This window comes from Echinops telfairi, unplaced genomic scaffold (genome assembly GCF_000313985.2).
Source record: "Echinops telfairi isolate 266 unplaced genomic scaffold, ASM31398v2 ScPeMD7_7468;HRSCAF=8506_0, whole genome shotgun sequence".
In the NCBI taxonomy this organism is placed as follows: domain Eukaryota; kingdom Metazoa; phylum Chordata; class Mammalia; order Afrosoricida; family Tenrecidae; genus Echinops; species Echinops telfairi.
Window position 1 is genome coordinate 39,461,250 of NW_022111369.1, and position 5,726 is coordinate 39,466,975.

At 43.7% G+C, this 5,726-nt stretch overlaps 1 pseudogene; it reads left to right on the plus strand.

Moving 5' to 3' along the window:
• Positions 1-5,650, plus strand: part of LOC101663079 — an 8,272-nt pseudogene extending 2,622 nt beyond the window's left edge.
• Positions 5,651-5,726: the final 76 nt, after the last annotated feature.

The following is a 5,726-nucleotide window of genomic DNA, read 5'->3' on the forward strand; positions in this document are numbered from 1 at the left end:
ACACACACACACACACACACACACCTGTAAAACCTAAAACGGAGAAGACCACATCTCGCCTGCTCTGTAAAGTTTGTCCCAAGCCAAGCCCTCTCCGCGCGCTGCGCAGCCCCTCTGAGGGACGCTCTTGCCAGCCTTGCACTATGCCTCGCTTAACGCGCCGCGCAGTGGGTTTCTGCGGAGCCAGGTTCACGGGAAATCTGAGGTCAGAAAACTTCTCATTTCCCTGTCTCCTCAAACTCTGGTTTCATTGACATAAACTGGACCCCAAAGACAGCGCAAGCCTGTTCCACTTTTTCTCTGGCGAATATCCAGATTGCAGATCGCCATAAGCCCCATGGCTGGTGATGTTTCCGCTGCCTTCCAATTATAAGCCGTCAGGCTTGGTCAAGGTCGCAAAGGCAGGCACAGGCAAGTGGTGCGCAGCGAGGTTCCCTAATTCTGGCTCTTTCTAAACCCAGGAATCAAGGTCTTTAGGCTTGCAAGAGGCTGGCAAATTGCAGAGATTAAATGGATCATTTCCACTCGGCGCGACCAGATTTGAAAAGCCCCCAAACTCCCCAGTAGGTCACTGCGACTCCAGGTCTGGCAGCCCAAGTATCACCTCTCTTTCCCCCAACCCCCTCCAACTCATCTTCCCAAGTCTAGGCAGCAGAGCCTCCTGTCGCCCCCCCTCCCCTAATTCTTAGGACAGCCGGGTGGGGTGGGAGGCTACTGGGAAGAGAATTCGGGCTCACTTCCTTTGTAGCTACAGCTTCAATCTAGTCCTTTGAGAGAGTGAGCCAGCCAAAGGCAGATACAACGACCTGTATTTTTAGGCAGGAACAAAAAAGACTAAGAAGAGAGAGGTCAGAATGAAGAAGTCAGTGTACAAGCTTCCCTGCAGCCAAAGAAGAAAACATTATTTGCAAACTTCCTCAGATGGTAAACAGAGACCTAAGCTGACTAAAGTCAGTGTATATCCACCTGCTTCTGTGCAGAGAATGGCAAGTGGGTAGTGGGAAAGAGTGCCATCCCCAGGCAGTGGACTCTTCCACCGACCAAATGCCTGATCAGGCCGTTGCACCCAGTGCCTCAGTTGAGCCCTAGAGGTGGGAGTTTTCTGAAGTGGCCTGTTCTGAGATTTTATGCAGTTGAGTAGAAAGCAAGGTTTGCATTTCTTGGCATCTTCCAAGCAGACAAGAACCCAGAGACTTTCAGAATGCTTTCCTGGGAAGGCTGCTTAGAACCTGATCCTAAAGGCCTTCAATTCCCTCCCTCTTTCCACATCCTACACCCTCTGCTCCTTCACAATTAGTAGTATCACTTTTTTGCTAACTAGGCCACAGATGACTGGGCACTGAAACAATGGAGGTTCAACTGCGTTGTGAAAAGAGTGAGGAGCTGACTCTGTTGGGCCTCTCTTTATTTCCTCCAGGCCTGGCTTCTCACCAGGCAAGCTGGCACAACTACAGTGACACATAGCATGAGCAGGCGGAGATGGGTAGAAGGGGCAAGCGTGTCAGAAGGAAGCAAAGGCTAAGACTAATCAGAGGTTGATGGAAGAAGAAGATGGTGTCATTAGAAACTCTACAGGTCTTGGGATTGGGTTCCTCTTTCCCACCCCACTGAGGCAGTTGGTCTCTATAGCCATGTGTCAGAAGCTCGCCTGTGACAACAGAAAAGGGTCATTTTTTACCTGTGTTGACACAATAAAGTTGGTTACTTTTTCTCATGAAAGTTAGCTCTGGTGCTTTGCAGTTAGCCTAATGATTGTTTTTGTTTTCATCTTTTGCATCTGTGCATTAAATCCCAAAGCACTCCAGCTCCCATTTATTTCAACATACAATCTCCACTTACATGGAAGTAGCTACTCTGAGGGCATTACAATTAGGTCGTGTTTGCAATGATTCTGATTCATAGCGACCCCAAATGTGTCAGAGTCGAGCTATGTTCCATGGGGTTTGGGGTGGCTGTTTTTTACGAAGCAGTTTCATCAAGCCTTTCTTCAGAGGTGCTTCTGTCAAAAGCCACTAACTGTTTACTCAATCCAGTGACTCCATTGAGGTCCAAAGGGCCCGGACTCCCATTGTCATCCATAGAAGACCGAGAGTGTGTGTGTAGTGTAGTTCCTTCTGCTTATGACACGTGGTTTCACAAGTCATGAGTTAAGGTCATGGCTATATTCCTTCCCACAAATAGAACCCACTTTGTCCTTTGTGAAGGGTTGTGCTCCTGGCACAGCGTGTCTCTAACAATGTCTAGAGAAAGCATCTGGGGATCTATGCCGAAGTTGGTCACTTCCATTCAGACTTTCCCCCAAAATTGCATGATGTAGGTAGGAGGGTAGGAAATGAATGAATTTATCATCTATGGGGAAAAAGAGGATGAATGGGAAAAGTTGCTATTCAAATATGAGGGTAAGTCTAAAAGCATTGCTATAAAATTATATAAATCTTTATTTAAAAAAAAAACAAAATGTGAAGCTAGTATTCCCCCTATCTAGGTATTCCCCCTATCTAGGTCTATACACTTCTGGAAGTGGTGGTTCTATTTCATTAAACTTTCTCCAAAGGGTTCCGCACTCCAGAACTCTTATACCACGTCCACATTGAAGTTTTTGCATTCTCAGAAGATTCAAATCATGTTCCTTTTCATTGTTCTTTGAGTTTGAGGAGCAGAAAAAAATATGAAGAGCAAGATCAGAATTGGAGGGCGAGTGAGCACAGGTGTGCCAATAAAATTCTCGTAGGACTGCCCTTCCTACCCTTGAAGAGTGAGCAAGGGCATTGTCAAGATGGAAAACACCTCCCCTGGCACAACTTAACTAGCCTTTCCCTCAGCAATACAGTTTTGAATTTTCTTAAAAACTCTTTCTAATAAGCCCCTGTGATCATCCTGTTTTCTCTGAGAAAATCTATGAGGATTATCCTTTGGAAATCTGAAAAAACAAAACCAAACAAAACCAGTCACCATAACCTTCTAAGACGATCTCTGTCCCTTGAATGTGAGTGGTCCTCCAGACACCCACGGAAGCCACTGCTTGAATGGACAGTTTTCAGGCAGGCATTTTAATGAGAAGACAGGAATGTTGCTGAGAGAATCAGCCTGCAGCCATCCACTGAGCAGACACATATCTAAATATATTTTGTTTGGATTAATCTCTGTGTGTATGGACTGGAGGCCTAGTCTTGATATTTTTTACTTAGCTTAGTAGGTCTGATATTCTGGATGTTTAGTTTGATTCTCTTTGGCAACATAAGCAAATGAACACTCATCTGACAAAAAGGGGATGCAGTGGGGTGGTAGGTAGGAAAAGCACAGTGCCCTCTCCCAAGACACCCTCTGTGTGCAATAAGGGAAAGGGATTGGTGAAATCAAGAATGAATAAACAGATAAGAAGCTACTGAAACCAAGGTACATGCATTAATTATCCTTCCCCAGTGGATACAAAGACCATTTTCTCAGCAGGTGATTTGATCAAAGCCAACCTCTCAAGCTGGGTTTAAGGGGCAATCCACATAGACAATGTTTTATTTATTTTTATAATAAGATTTTTATTTTCTTCCAGTGCTAAAGAAATTTGCAGATGCAATTTCAACCAGATGCAGGCAAACCAAATTTGCAGATGCAATTGTTGTGGGGAATAAAAAACAAACAAACTCACTGTGATCTCATTCATTGTAACTCATCACCACCCTGCAGAGGAGAACTGCCCCTGGGGATTCCAAAGCTATCAATCTTTGTGGAACAAGAAAGTCTCATCTTTCTCCCTAGAAATAGTTAGGGAATTCGAACTGTTGAACTTGCAGTTAGCAGCCTGATGCATAATTCAGAAGACCACCAGGCTCCTTCGCTTTGAGGACAGTGTACAAACTTAGAAAGATGTCTTCAACAATAGCAAGTCCATGCTTGGCTTTGGGTAATGCATTTTTCTCGAGAACAATGTCATTGCCATATTGTTTGTTGTACACATTCTCCAATACTGGATATTATCTGGGAAGTATGAAATATAATTCCTGCCAAACAAAAGGGGACTAGAAAATGAGTACCTTTCTGGTGGCCCCTAGATCAATTGGGTACTAAAAGGGAATTATTTGTAAGAAGCTATTTTGTTTCATTCAGTCTTTTCTTAACTGAAATGTAGCTATCTAAAGAAGCCCTGGATCCTTCATTCCAGAATCACATATATTTGATTATCTGGACTGAGGTCCCTATACATTGTCCAGCTCTCTTCTTAACATACTCAAAGTGGGATTAAAGGTGGAAGAGAGGAACATAACATATATCATTTATTTTTAATAGTATGATCAGAAGTATAAAATGTGAAAATTTTATTGATAAAAATCCATGACTTCTAATACCTAATGTGCTCTGACAGTTCCTTGGCCCACACTACCCTTTCTTTTTCATTCCAGTAAGTTGGTTTATATCAAAGTGGTGGAAAGATCCTTACTTAGTGCCCCCCAAAATGAAATGAGTGACTAGTCTATGCTCACAGATTTTATTAAAAAGAGCATTTCCCCTTATATAAACCACCCTGTAATCTGTCCTATCTTTGATGCTTAAGGGAGCAGCTAAAGAGCATACAAATACCGCAGTGTAGACGGATTTTGTTTTTCATACTTTTGTAACCTCTGTGAAGGTTTTCACAGCAGATCATCAGTTTTATATTCAACAATTCACACATTTTGATTCGGCTCATCTATTGCAGTGCCTCAATATACCCTCATAATCCTATTTCATCCTTGTGTTTCCTATTCCCGTGGTGCCTTCCTTCCTAAGTACTTTGTCTTCAGGTAAATGCTGACCTTTTAAATTTTAGACGATTGTTTTAAAGGGAGATGAGAGGGGAGAAAGAGGAGAAGGGGCTCAGTTCTAGATCTGAAGGGTCACCAAAGGCCATAGTCTTGGGGGTCTTACCAGTCTCTGCACAACCTGTAAGCTTAGTCTATTTTTTAAAAGCCATTTTATTGACATACATTTTGTGTCAAAAGAGTTGTGCCCTTTTTGTCCCCTCTCTTAGCACTCGGTCCCCATCTCCTGTGCTGCTGCCTTTCCTCCACTGCGGCCTAGCTCTGACACTGTGGTTTTGGAGACATGAAAACCCCCATTGGCCTACAGGTGCTCAATGATTACCAGACCACCAAGAGCTACCCTGAGGGCTATATGGTCTTTGAAAAGGAAAGGGCCCGTTTTCTGGAGTAAAGAAAGCTCTGGGCAAGTGTGGCCCTACTAACTTGGAAGACTCCACAGGAAGTGGAGCTGCAGACAGTAAGGATGATGATGACTTTGATCTCTGAGCCTGAGGAGGAGGAGAAGGAGGAAAGTGAAGAAGCAAAGAGGGAAGAATGCCTTGCACAATATGAGCCAAAGAATGCCAAAAAGCCTGCACTTGTTGCCAAGTGTTCCATCTCACTAGATGTGAAATCTTGGGATGGCAAGACCGATATGGCAACATTGGAAGAGTGCATCGAAAGCATTCAAGCAGATGGCTTGGTCTGGGGCTCATCTAAGCTTGTTTCAATGGGGCATGGAATTTTACAACTTCAAATACAGTGTGCAGCTGAAGATGATAAGGTTGGCACAGACATGCTGGAGGGACAAAGTACTTCTTTTGAAGACTATGTGCAGTCAGTTCATAGACATGGCAGCTTTCAGCAAGATCTAGAAGTCATCCTGGATGGTTGCACTTCAATAAATGATTAAAAGACAGATACACACACATATAAAAGAAGTTGTGCATT